Below are 15,229 nucleotides of genomic sequence, written 5' to 3' on the forward strand. Positions count from 1 at the left end.
CGTGTACCTGCCATTTTTAGATTGTTTCTGCCCCTCCACTGATCTTTGCAACTTCCAGCATCGATATTATCCTGTGTGTTTGAGCTTGAGAGAAAGAATGTGCAAGGAGTTGAAAATGATCCATAATTGTGCCCAGCATAAACCATGTCACATTCAATGAGGTGTTCCTAGGTTTACCATAATGTTTTAGGGGATGCATATATCCTAACAATTTGGAAGATAATAAGTGTAGGGATTTGCAGTTTATGTAGTACTCCTAGTTGTTAATAGTCAATTTCTGCTTCAGACATTCAACATAATTATGTGCTCCAGTACACACATAACTAGGCAGTGCTGAGTCTTTACAATTGCGGAGCATTTTATGCTGCAGAGACTTGCATATACTTTATGAAAGATTACTTTACATGAGTACCAGTGCTACTCCCTTACAAGGCATAGCATTTCTGAATCTAAGAGGCGATGCATAGTGGACACAACGAACCCTACACTCTTCTGCTATGAACCCGTATGTAGGAAATGCACCAAATTGCAGCATGTCACACAGCCTCCCATGCCCTAAAACGCACCTCATCCCTTTCACCCATCACCCCTGTGCTCACTGACCTATACTGGCTCCCTGTTAAGCAACGACTTGATTTTAAAATTCTCAGCCTTGTTTTCAAATCCTCCCACAGCTTGTTCCTCCCATCTCCTCAAACTCCTCTTGCCCTGCAACCTTCTGAGGTCTCTCAGCCCCTCCATTTCTGTTCTTTTGCAGATCCCTGATTTTCATTACACCACCAATGGTGGCCAGGGCTTCAGCTACCTATGCCCTAACCGTTGAATTTCCTCCCTAAACTTCCCCACCTCTCTACCTCTCTCTCCTCCTTTGAAACACTACTTAGAACCAACTTCTTTTGACCAGGCTTTTGGTCATTTGACCCAATGTCTCCTTAAACTAAAAGCAAAATACTGCAGATGCTGGAAATCTGAAACACAAACAGAAAATGCTGGAGAAAAACTTAGCAGACCTAACAGCATCTGTGGAGAGAAAGGTGGAGTTAACATTTTGAGTCTGTATGACTCTTCTTCTTTAGCTCTGAAGGAGAGTCATATGGACTCGAAACGTTAACTCCGTCTTTCTCTCCACAGATGCTGTTAGGCCTGCTGAGTTTTTCCAGCATTTTCTGTTTTTTATTCTAATATCTCCTTATGTGGTTCAGTGTCAAATTTTGCTCCAATATCCAGCAAGGTGACACCACATGACGAAGAAGCAACAGCAATCATTGGATTCCGTTCTGCTTTGGCAAATGCAGTTGGAGATATGGGAGCTTTTCAGTGGGTTTATAAAAACAAGTACCATTTTTAAAACACCGCTATATGTTCTTGATGCTGTTCAGTAGTTACTGCTTGCCCCATAAGAAATCCACAAAGCAGCTACCCAAGATAGAATGCTACTCGAGTACACTAAACTCTTCCAGAGGTTGCAGCCAAGTGGAGAACATCGCTGAAGACCTTGAATATATAGTTCCGTATCCCTGGCAACTATTCACCAACTCATTGTTCACCCACTCCCTCACAGCCCAGAGACACCCACTTGCGGGAGGTTACCGGTGTGTGATTGAGGAATTGAGACATAGTGAGACACAGAGCTCAAGGTAGCTAAAGTGTGTAGATGTGGAAGTGGAACCTGATGTAGTTGAGAGGAAGCATAAAGAAAAACAGTCTATTTCGAGGCGGGAAGAATGTTCCTGCTCCCCTTGTCCCTCTAAGGGCTTTTGACTTTAACACCTGAAGAAACTGACCATATGCCGTTCACTGATCAATTTTGCAAAAAAAGCTTGAAGCAGGTGTTAGGTGCCCAGTGTGGACATGCAATCAGCCATACAGGCACATATCCCAGATGCCTAAAGAGGAGCATTATCCAATATAGTGAGATGCACACTCCCATAGCAAACTGAGCGTGTGCACGTCACTTGGCATATTGAATCAGTGGGCGCCCATTTTAATCCAATTTCTGGGGCACAGTGCAAATTAGACAGCCAAATCTTTCAGGCCTAAAACTAAGTTGCTCCTTGCTTTACTATCTTCCTACATCTATCCCCATCCCAAGCTGATAAAAAAAATAAATCGAGACATTATTTTTTTCCTTCAATTTTGAAAGAGAAATGTATTCTTTTGTGTTTTCTGTTCTTTTAATCCATTTAACATGCTGTGGTAACCTGATGTGTAATTTGCCTTTAAGACAAGTGTTGTAATGTAAGGTCACATGATCCTGATACCCAACAGCAGAATAGCGTGGGCTACGTCTTGAAGAGAAGTCTTGAGTTAGAGTCTGAAGAGAGGAGACAGAGTTTTGAGTTGTAAGCACATGAGTGTAGCTGCTGAGTTCCTTTTGTAAATAAACAGAATGTGTTTCTTCTAAGAACGGTCTACTGATCTTCTCTGTCTCTGGTACCAACTCGGTCACCCCGAAACAAGTGTGCAACCTGGATCCTTTAGCCCAATAAACCAGGGCACTGGATCCAACAAACTGGCGACGAGAGTAAAAAGCAAGAAAAGACACAAAAAAGATGAGGTACAAAGCAAAAAAGAACGAAGGAATTCAGAAGAACTGAAATCGGGCCTTACCTTGCATGGTAGTTTTAAGTAAAGAAAAATTTCCTTCCTGATCATCAAAGTAATCCCCTCAGAGCATGCCACAGTTTGGAAGAGTGGAGCCTTTCGATCCAATCTCGGATGATTGGCCTCACTATGTTGAACGCCTCACCTTCTTCTTCTAGGCAAACGATATTGCGGGGGAGGAGAAGAGGTGCCCGATTCTTTTGTCCACCTGTGGGAGTAAGACGTATGGATTAATTTGAAATCTGTTGGCACCCAGTGCCCCAGACTCGAAAAGTTTCGATGATTTAGTGAACCCCGTAAAGAATCATTACCAGCTTCCAACTGAGAACCAATGGGCTATCAGAGCTACTACAAAAATATGCCTCAGTTTTCAAGGACGAACTTTGAAAAATTGAGGGGCTACAAGAAAAATTCATGTAGATCCAGAGGCAACACCAAGATTCATGAAGGCAAGACCAGTACCTTAAGCAATGCAGGATAAGGTCGCGCCGAACTGGACAGATTAGAAAAACTGGGAGTGATACAACCAGCGCAGTTTTCAGAATGAACAGTACCAATTGTACCTGTTCTCAAACCTGACCAAAGCATTCAAATATGTGGGGACTACAAATTAACAGTCAATAAGTGGCAAAATTGGATTAACACCCCATACCTAAAGTTGAAGACTTATACGCTAAACTGACAGGTGGAGCTGACAAATATAAGTCGTACCTACCAACAACTTGAATTAGAGAAAGCATCCCAGAAGTTTGTCACCATAAATACACACAAGGGATTGTATCAATACACCCGTTTACCTTTTGCCGTACCTTCAGCTTGCACCATATTCAAAAGAACCATGGAAAGTTCACTGCAGGGACTGCCCCACGTTGCAGTTTATTTGGATGACATTCTCATGACTGGACTCACTGAAACGGAATGTTTGGTGAATTTGGAAGAAGTTCTGAAACGTTTTTCACAGGTTGAAGTGAAATTGAAAAAGGATCAGTGCACATTCCAGGTGAAAGAGGTAACTTACCTAGGTCACAAGGTGGTTTCACAAGGACAACATCCAGTTGAAGAAAAAGTGACAGCCATTAAAGAGGCACCAGCACCAAAAAATACATCCAAACTGAAGCCATTCTTGGGGATGATCAATTATTATGGAGTCTTCTTGCCTAAGACCTGGCACCACTGATTCACTTGCTCAAGAAAAATCAGAGATGGTCATGGCAAATACTAGAAGAAGCTTTCACAAAAGTGAAACAGTTGTTATAATCATCCACACTTCTAGTACATTTTGACCCAAAATAAGAGCTGATATTACTGTGTGACACATCTCCTTATGGGGTGGGAGCATTGAATGGTTGATAGATCAGAACAACCTATCGGGTATGTGTTGAGAACACTCTGTACTGCAGAAAAAAGCTACTGTCAAATAGAAAAAGAGGGCCTGGCAATCATTTTTGGTGTTAAGAAGTTTCATCAATTTGTACAGGGTCATTATTTTACTATCATAACGGACCACAAGCCATTATTAGGACTATTTGGTGAAGACAGGGCTATAGACTCAGCAAGAGTACAAAGATGGGCGTTGATCTTGGCAGCTTATGAGCATACTTTATTTATAGACCCAGAAGTCAAATTGCAAACACAGATGCACATTTACATAAATGCACATTTACCCTTGCAAGTAAAAGATGAGGATGTTCCAATTCCTCAAGAATTCATTTTATTAATGAACTTCCTGGACTCATCACCGATATGTGCTGGACAGATAAAAGATTGGACAAACCGAGACCCAGTCTTATTCAAAGTGTGAAATCAAGTTCTTCATAGTTGGTCGCAAAAACAAAAATCTAATGAAATGAAACCATATTTCCAGAGAAGATACGAGATGACCAGCCAAGAAGGTATTTTATTGTGGGGAGCTCGAGTGGCTGTTCCTCCAAAATGATGAAAGCCATTGTTATCTGAACTTCACATCCTGGAATTTCCAAAATGATGGCAATAGCACGTAGCTATATGTGGTGGCCAGGAGTGAATGGAGAAACAGAAAACTTAGTGAGAAGTTGTATGCAGTGTTAACAAGTGCAAAAGTTACCCGCAACAGCTCCATTACAGTCCTGGGAATGGCCAGGAAGACCATGGGTTCGATTACACATCGACTATGTGGGACATATTATGGGAACAATGTTTCTACTTATTGTCGACGCTCATTCAAGATGAATGGACATATGTGAAGTAAGGTTGCTGACATCTTCTGCTACAATAGACAAGCTACGACAAAGTTTTGCATTTAATGGACTACCTGAAAGGCTAGTATCAGACAATGGAACAGTATTCACGTGTGCTGAATTTAACTGATTTATAAGCCTCAACTGTATTGTTCAGGTCAAAACATCACCATACCACCCTTCTGGACTCGCTGAGAGAGCAGCTCAGACGTTCAAATCCGGTGTGAAGAAATTATCTGGAGATTCTATAATGACTAAATTAGCACATTTTCTTTTCCATTATAGAACAACCCCTCATATGACAACAGGTGTCACACCTGCGGAAGTGTTGATGAAATGCTGTCTTCGATTGAGACTGAGCCTAATTATGCCAAACTTGGGTGGGGAGGTGAGGGGGAAAGAAGGCAGGGAAGTCAGAAAATTGGACATGACTGTCACAGTCAGGACAGAACGTTTAATGTAGGGGAGAAAGTATTTGTGAAAGATTTCAGAGAAGGGCCAGCATGGTTGTTTAGTGAAATAAGCTCAGTAACGGTTACTACCACGTGAAAGTGGATGATCGAGTCATGAGGAGACACGTGGATCATATAGGAAAAGGAGAAACCAAATACTCAGAAATGATTCCACCAGTGTTCGAGTCTGAATCAACATCTCCTGTTGAAAGAACTCAGCTGACTACAAATGTGTTTGAAGGGCCTACTGTACGTAAAAGAGTCAAAGAAACAGATTTACAGGTGCCCACTGAAGAGTCAGATGCTCAGATGACTACAGTAAGAGAGGTTCCAAATCAAACTTCGGAAGCTGTAGAGCTGAGATGTTCTACGTGCAGAAGGAAACGCCCAGAAAGACTGACTTTGTAAATTATTGCTCTGTATAAATAATTTGATGTTTTTTTTAAATTGTAAAAGGTATTTCTGAGGGATGTAGTATTTTGATGTGTAATATACCTTTAAGACAAGTGTTGTAATGTAAGATCACATGATCTTGATAGCCAACAGCAGAATAGCGTGGGCTACCTCTGTAGAGAAGTCTTGAGTTAGAGTCTGAAGAGAGAAGACAGAGTTTTGAGTTGTAAGCACACAAGTGTAGCTGCTGAGTTCCTTTTGTAAATAAACAGAATGTGTTTCCTCCAGGAACGGTCTATGGATCTTCTCTGTCTTAGTACCAACTCGGTCACCCCGAAACAAGTGTGCATCCCGGATGCTTTAGCCCCATCAAACCAGGGTATGGGATCCAACACATGCAATGGAGAAACTGAAGATCGGAAGACTTCTACGGAGAGGTGGGCATGTTAAACGCTTTTGTATTTCATAATATCAGCCTGTCAAATCAGTATTAAACCAGCTGGCTGCAAGACCCAGGAGGAGTATGAACGGTGGATTCTCATGTAAACTCTGGTGTCTGTGTCAGTGTTTAACAAGATTTTAATGTACTAGATGCTGAGTGGTGGGAGCTTCCTGGCTGTGAGAGGCCTGACATTACAGTTACTGAAGCCACAGGTTTTGGCAGTTGAAAATGTAAAACTGTGCCATTGCTTACTAAACCAAGGTCAGGTGTGAATTAGTCACCTCAGATCCATACTAATGTACAGGGTGTTGCAGCAACACCATCACTGCTCCAGAACACACACCACACGCCCACACTTAGAGACTGAAATTGTATTTATGCCTCAAGTAGGATTTTTGAACAAAAGAGGATGACGATTTTAGAACATGCGTTCAAACTAAATTCAACCTTCCTGAGCACTGAAAGGAAAAAGAAGCAGCATGTCTTTTTGTCTAAAGCAGAGAAAATGGGTCCTCGTGAACTATTTATAATAATAATATCCATGTATGAAGTGCCTTTAAAGTCAAAGGAGGAATCCTAAATTGCTTCACAGGAGGAAGAAAAAGCTTTTAGGAGGAGAGTTAAAAAAGATAGTGGAATGAATTAAGCAGGAAATATGAAGCTTTAAGCAGATGCCAATTTTGAGCAAGGTAAGTAAAGTAAATAAAAACAGAAAACACTGGAAATACTCAGCAGCGTGGGCAGCATCTGGGGAAAGAGACACAGGGTTAATGGTTCAGGTCAATAACCTTCTGACAGAACTGGAAAAATTTAGAGACGTAAACAGCTTTTGGGCAAATACAGAGGCAGAGAAAAGCAAGGAGGGGTAAGAACAAAACAGAAAGACTGTGATTGAGTGTAAAACATGAAAAAATATAATGGTGCAAGGCAAAAGGTGATGGTAATGGGACAAATAAAGAAACAAAAGATGGATTTAAAAGAGGTGTCATCATCAACAGCTGCCATATTAAAAAATATGGGGGTAGAAGTTATAATCTGAAATGATTAAATTCAGACTGGAGCTCACAGGGGCTGTATAGTTTCTTATTGAAAGGCAAGATGCTGTTCTTTGAGGTTACATTAAACTTCATTGGAACAGGGTAAGAGGCTAAGATCAAGGAGATCAGATAGGACTGGAATGAGAATTAAAATGATAGGTGACCGGAAACTCTGATTCATGCTCGAGGAAAGCCTTTGGTCTCCCGGCGTAGAGGAGATTGTTGTTTTCTCAATCGCTGTGAGAGCTACTACTATAGACAAGTACTACTCAAAACGGGATCGGTAACACAATAACATGGATTCTTTATTCAAAGATGGCTATGCACGTACACACATCTTCACTGTACAGGCACCTTCTTCAGACTGCCTACACATGGAAGACACGTGGTGTGTTACATCACATTTCTTACACTGCTGTGAATTAGAAACATAACCACACTTTTTAAAGCTGTATCAAAAAACAGAGATCGCAACATGAGCAGCAAATACAATGTTACTAAATTGCAAAAAGCACAAGTAAATCGCTATTTCACCTGAAAGGAGTGTCTGGGGCCTAGATAGTGAGAAGGGAGGAGGTAAAAGGTGTTATGATCCAGGCCCCCAAGTTCTTGGTAGAATCTGGTTAGGGGCCAATAACATTTTGTTTAAAGTAGGCAATGTTTGACATTCAAGACACTTGCTGAGAGAAGAAAGCCACAAGATTCCAAGGGTTTTGAACAAACAAAAATAAACCTTACTAGACAAGGTCGGAAAGATAAAACAATTTACAACACCTTTCTTATACTCTAACATTCAGGGTAAATATGAGGTGCATGTGAATTAACAGGAAAACAGTGGAGAAATACATCACACTGCACAACAAATGGCAGATGCAACCAAGACAGAGTCCACAGATTTCTCAACAACCATCCCGACGTCTGCTAATACTGTGAATCAACCAACCTCATTGAATGTCCGTCTCTCTCATGAGGGACTTCAGTCTTCCTCTTCGAAGATCTAACCTTGGAATTCTCTCCAAAAATCACTACAACTCGGACGGTATCAATGATGGCCCACCTTGCAGCACTTCACTCTTGTTTCCAAAGATTCTGTTCCCCTGGATTCCTGAATATGCACTTAAGCACCAACTCACAAGCACAATTTCAGCTCTTTGGCTGCGCTGAGCAGATCACTAATGCTCCAAAGGGGTACCTTTGCCCCAACACCCTGCAGCACGGAGTCACCAAATTTCTGCTTTCTCCTTAGATTATCGGGGCTTCTCCTGAGCCCTCTTCAATTGCCAGGGCTTCTCCTGAGTCCTCTCCACTTAAGGTCTGCCAGCCGCAGTCCTTTCTCTGATTGGAGCCTCTTTCTCTGCTCCTATATTTTTAACTTAACTAACCTGGGACCAGCTTCTGGCCCCAGCATGCGCAGAAACTCTGAGGTCTGTCGGGATTTGGAGTTCCTGACCTCTGCTCTTGCTGAGAAGATAAGTTCGCTTTCATAAAAAAAGGCAGGTGCTTCGTCTACTGCACTTGCACAGGAAGGTGCCAGGAAGGGGAGGAGGTGATTGAGGAGTGGACCTGGGTGTCTGAAGGAAATGGTCCATTTGGAATGCTGAAGGAGGAGGGGGAGGTGAAAGAATGCTGGAAATGACGAAAATGGCTGAGGATGATTTATTGAATGTGGAATCCGATGGGCGGTAGGTGAGGGCAAGGGGAACCCTATCATTGTTCTGGGAGGGAGGGGAAGGGGTGGGAACAGAAGTGTGGGAAATGGAAGAGGTACAGTTGAGGGTCCTGTGAACACTGTGGAGAGGAATCCTTGGTCAAGGAAAAGGAAGACATATTGGAAGCACTTGTACAAACTTGTCAGAACCGCTGTGATGGAGAAAGAGAAACTGGGTGAATTGTATAAGGATCCTTTCAGAAAGGGGGTGGGGGATTGTGGAAGGAAGTGTAGTTAAGGTTGATGTGGGAGTCAGTTGGCTTATTGTAGATATTGGTCGACAGACCATCTTGAGAAGTGGCAAGAGAAGTTGAGGACAGGAATGTAGGAGTCAGTGATGGACCACATGGAGGTGAGAAAAGGGTGAAAATGGAAGCAAGGTTGATGAAGTTTTCCAGCTTGAGTTGAGAGCAGGAACCAGCATTTATGCCGTCATCGGTGTACAAGAAAAAGAGGTGAGAGAGGGAGCCTGATTGGAGCAGAACAAAGAATGTTCCACATAGCCCACAAAAAGAGAGACATAGTTGGGACTCATATGGGTTCCCATGGCAACAGTTTTTATTTTAGGGGAATTACGTGGAGTGAAAACAGAAGCTGTTCAATGTGAGATCAAGTTCAGAAAGGCAGTCGATGGGTTTCATTGGGCCTCTATTCAAAGAAATGGAGAGCCCTCAGACCATCATGACGGGAGGTGAAGGTGGAGAGGGATTTGGAATCCATGATGAAGAAGAGATGGTTTGGGCCAGGAAACTGTTAAAGTATAGGAGGGCATTGGAAGAGTTGCAGATGTAGGTGGGAAGAGGCTAGATAACTTGAGAAAATGTAGAGTCAAATTAGGAAGAAATCAGTTCTGTGGGGCAAGGACAGCTGAAACGATGGGTCTACCAGGGCAGTTCATGTCTCATGGGGAAGAAGCAGATATGGAGTGTGCAGGGTTTGGCGGACTATGAGGTTGAAGGCTATGGGGTTGGGCAGGGGGAGCGGAGGGAAGGTCTCCAGAGAAGATGAGGTCAATGACTGTGTTTAAAATATTATCTTGATGTTCAGTGGTGGGTCCATGGTCCAGGAGGAGGTATCAGACAGTAAAATGCAATAAATGCTTGGTCTTCTCTCATTCTTGGGTAACATGACATCACAAAGAAAAAGAAAATTGTTGATCTAGAGAGAAGATGAGGAGAATTCTTTTCACTACGATTTTCCTGAATCTGGAATGCTCTAATTTAAAAGTCGGTGGAAGCTGATCCCTTGAGTACTTTTGAAAGGGATTTGGACAGGTACTTTTATTCAACATCAAGATCGAAAAGATGGGATGTGGGACTAAACATGACCAATCTTTTAAAGAGCTAGCATAGGCAAGATGGGGTGAGTGACCTCTTTCTATGCTATATGTTTTTGTAATAATAAAAATGATTCTACAAGTTAAGGTCATTGCATTTAGCTCAGTGCAAAGTACCACTGTATTTACTATGGGCAGGTTTATGACAAGTTTATGGTACCAATTTCATTGTTGATTAAATTTCTATTCATTCCCAAGACATGTTTTTCATAATGACAATGCAGTATAGATGGCCTAATGAAGTGTTTTCTGTTAGTGCTGTATCTCAGTAGAGTTAATCAGCAATATATCTTGTTCCATGAGCAGAATGGCATTCAAGCGCCCTCTGCAGCCTTGCTTTGAACATTGCAGACTGAACTACTGGCAGTCAGCAAAATCTAGCAATTGAAAAGAAGACAATAGCAATTGATGAGCTGCTCCAAGAAAAGCTGCCATCTTGGATTCTCTCTGAGGTAAGGCAGTTATTGGAAATAAAATTTCTAAAACAATCAAAGTGTCATTATATTCACAAGAGAATTCCAAATGCCTCAAGTACCATCCAATGGAAACCAGATATACTAGCTCTTTAAAAGAGCTGTCATGCTTAGTCCCACATCCCATCTTTTTGACCGTAATGTTGTATAAAAGTACCTGCCCAACTCCCCTTTAAAAGTACCTAAGGAATCAGCTCCCACCATCTTTTAAATTAGAGCATTCGGGAATTCTCTTTATCTGAACAACTTGGCAGCCTTTGAGCTGGGATCTAAAAATTATCCAGCATTCCTGGAGTGATTGCTCAAAGACTTATTTCTGAGGAAACACTACTGTATGACTAACTCAAATTAACTTAATTTTATGAATAGCCAGCTTTTCTTTCCATCATATATTTAGAAACATTGGGAGTTATGGGTGCAAAAGTGCACTGGGAGCTTAGGATTTCCAACTTCTTGAGTCTCTTTTGTTAAGAATGATGGATTTGGGAAGTGTCAAATACTTAAAAACCTGGCTGCTCAGTGGTTTCCATTGGATAGCACTTGAGGCATTTGGAATACAGAAATTTCTACCTTATATAGATTTGTATAATAATTATCCTGTGATAATTACACTGGCCGTTTTAGAAATTTTATTTTCAATACTCTTACCTCAGTGAGAATCCAAGATGGCAGCTTTTCTTGGAGTACCTTTTATTATAGACCCCCAGATAGTCAGCGGGAAATTGAAGAGCAACTATGTGCACAATTTGTGGAGGTGTGTAAAAACAATAACAATAGGGTAATTATATTAGGTGATTTCAACTTTCCCAACATTAATTGGGATAGACATAGCGTTAAGGGCTTGGATGGAGTGGATTTCTTGAAATGTGTACAGGAGAACTTTTTAGGTCAATATGTGGAGGGTCCAACAAGGGACGGTGCATTGCTGGACCTAATTCTGGGGAATGAAGCCGGACAGGTGGCTGCGGTGGTGGTGGGCGAGCATTTTAGCGATAGCGACCAAAACATGGTACAGTTTAAGTTTGTTATGGACAAAGAAATCGACAAGTTGCAAAACAATGTTTTGGATTGGGGGAGAGTGGATTTTAGTAAAATAAGGCAGGATCTGGCCAAGGTTGACTGGTTAGTTACTTGTGGGGAAATCTACAGTGGGGGGCGTTCAGAAAGGAAATGGGGAGGGTACAGGCTCAACATGTTCCCTCTAGGGTGATAGGAAGGAGTAACAAGCCCAGAGAACCATGGATGACCAGAGATATTCAGGTTACAATGAGAAGGAAAAGAAAGGCTTTTAGCAGGTACAAGGGAAGCAAATCAGCAGAGTCATTATTAGAGTACAGACAGTGCAGGGTGGAGCTTAAGAAAGCAATTAGGAGAGCAAAGAGGGGATATCAGAAAGCTCTGGCTGGTAAAAGTAGGGAAAATCCCAAGATATTCTATAAGTATATCAATGGGAAGAGGATAACCAGGGAAAGAGTAGGGCCCATAAGGGACCAAGGGGGCAATCTATGGGTGGAGCCAAAGGACATCACTAGAGTGTTGAATGAATACTTCACTTCCATCTTCACCCAAGAGAATGAGGATGAAGGTATCGAACTCGGGGAGAGAGACTGCGAGGTTCTTAAGCAAATGGATGTAGGGAGTGACAAGATATTGGAGGTGTTGGCAGGCTTAAAAGTGGACAAATCTACAGGTCCAGATGATTTGCATCCCAGACTGCTGAGGGAGGCAAGGGAGGAGATCACAGGGGCTCTGACCCAAATTTTTAATTTCTCACTGGCCATGGGGGAGGTGCCAGAGGACTGGAGAACAGCTAATGTGGTTCCGCTATTTAAGAAGGGTTGTAGAGATAAGCCAGGGAACTACAGGCCAGTGAGTCTCACATCAGTGGTAGGGAAACTATTGGAGAAAGTTCTGAAGGAGAGTATCTATCTCCACTTGGAGAGGCAAGGTTTGATCAGGGATAGTCAGCATGGCTTTGTCAGAGGGAGGTCATGCCTAACAAATTTGATTGAATTTTTTGAGGAGGTGACCAGGTGTGTAGATGAGGGCAGTGTAGTTGATGTAGTTTATATGGATTTCAGCAAAACCTTTGACAAGGTCCCACATAGGAGAAGGCAAAGAAGGCAAATGCACATGGGATACAGGGTAATTTGATAAGGTGGATTCAAAATTGGCTTAGTTGTAGGAGGCAGAGGGTGATGACAGAAGGATGCTTTAGTGACTGGAAGTCAGTGTCCAGTGGTGTACCACAGGGATCTGTGCTCGGTCCCCTATTATTTGTCATTTATATAAACGACATAGATGACTATATGGGGTGTAGGATTAGTAAGTTTGCGGATGACACAATGATTGGCTGGGTGGTTAACAGCGAGGTTGAGTGTCCTGGGCTACAGGAAGATATAGATGGGATGGTCAAATGGGCAGATAAGTGGCAGATGGAATTTAACCCTGAAAAGTGTGAGGAGATACACTTTGGAAGGAGTAATTTGACAAGGAAGTATTCAATGAACAGCATGGCACTAGGAAGTTCTGAGGAACAAAGGGACCTTGGCATGTGTGTCCGTAGATCTCTGAAGGCGGAGAGGCATGTTAGTTGGGTGGTGAGAAAGGCATATGGGACACTTGCCTTTATCAATCAAGGCATAGATTACAAACGTAGGGAGGTCATGTTGGAGTTGTATAAAACCTTGGTGAGGCCACAGCTGGAGTACTGTGTGCAGTTCTGGTCGCCACATTATAGGAAGGACGTGATTGCACTGGAGGGGATGCAGAGGAGATTCACCAGGATGTTGCCTGGGATGAAAGATTTAAGTTATGAAGAGAGGTTGCATAGACTTGGGTTGTTTTCATTGGAGCAGAGAAGACTGAGGGGCGACCTGATCGAGGTGTACAAGATTATGAGGGGCATGGACAGGGTGGATAGGGAACAGCTGTTCCCCTTAGTTGAAGGGTCAATCACAAGGGGGCATAAGTTCAAGGTAAGGGGCAGGAGGTTTAGGGGGGATGTGAGGAAAAACCTTTTTACCCAGATGGTGGTAGAGGCGGGTTGCCTCACATCCTTTAAAAAGTACCTGGATGAGCACTTGGCACATCATAACATTCAAGGCTATGGGCCAAGTGCTGGTAAATGGGATTAGGTAGGTAGGTCAGGTGTTTCTCGCGTGTCGGTGCAGACTCGATGAGTCGAAGGGCCTCTTCTGCACTGTGTGATTCTGCGACCTCACTAATTGCTATTGTCTTATTTCAATTGCTAGATTTTGCTGACTGCCAGCTTTGATTGGAAATTTTCATATGTCAGCAATTTTTCAATGGGTGTTTATGCACCAGGCTTTCCTCCTTCCAATTGGTATACTCCTTATTTGTTCAACTGGAATTTATTACTGTTTAACAAATATGAAATTTGAACCAAGCGAGAATAAGCAGAAATATGAATGGGCAGGTTTAATGCCTGGAATATGTTGGGCTGAGATGGCAAACTTACAGCAGATGGAATATTCCATCTCTCTCTGATCATATATCTGTCTGGATTTTGCAGCAGTCAAACTGTTAGCATTCACCATTATCACTCTACTAAAAATGACAGCAACTTCTGGGGCCTGATTTTGGCTGAGGAAGTGGGATTCAGAGGAAGCAGGACAATCGTTATCCAGATCAGATCATTTTTCACTGTGTATCATGCAAACTTGCAAGTGGGCCAAAGGCTACTCTAATAACCAATTGTCAAGTTTGTTACATGGCTCATTTATGCTTGCTAGAAGCAACATACATTCATGCACAGGGACCCATTCTGTGAACAAAAGGAATATGTTCAAGCCTTGTGACTTTATTGGATTACCAAGGAGCTTGGGAAGCCTATAGTTCCCTGTTGCTTTCTCCATGGCAGTCAGCATTCAGACCTGAAAAGACCTGGTTTATCTCAAATTACCCTGGAAAGACAAAGTATCAAAGAAAAATTTGAACAGCTTAAACAAGCTGATCATGCTGCTACTATTTAGTGGCTACATAAGTGGTACTTTTCACTAACAGGATGCTGCCGTCAGTCCAAAAAAATGTTCTGGCTACCACACAGTTGAGAAACTTAGTGTATCTATTTTAGTGCCGGTGCGATGCCAGGTATGTAGGCCGTACGTCCCAGCAATTGGCCAATCAATTCAAACAGCATGTTCCTTTGGTTGCTTGTGATACACAAAGTAGAGACTGTACTCAACCAGTCCATACTTGCAAAGCCCAAAACCGTCTACTGTTACGTGATTCTGTGATTGGGCAGCACTTGCTGAACAACCCTAAGTGTGCAAATAGCTACTCTAATAACCAATTGTCAAGGTTGTTACATGGCTCATTTATGTTTGCTAGAAGCAACATACATTCATACACAGGGACCCATTCTCTGTGAACAAAAGGAATATGTTCAAGCCTTGTGACTTTATTGGATTACCAAGAAGCTTGGGGAGTCTATAGTTCCCTGTTGCTTTCTCCATGGCAATCAGCACCCTTTTCTCCTGTGGTATAAACTGTTGTGATTGTTTGAAATTTGGCATTCTTGCATTTGTCCTGATGAGTGCAAGACA

The sequence above is a fragment of the Cetorhinus maximus genome, chromosome 22, assembly GCF_964194155.1.
Source record: "Cetorhinus maximus chromosome 22, sCetMax3.hap1.1, whole genome shotgun sequence".
Taxonomy (NCBI): domain Eukaryota; kingdom Metazoa; phylum Chordata; class Chondrichthyes; order Lamniformes; family Cetorhinidae; genus Cetorhinus; species Cetorhinus maximus.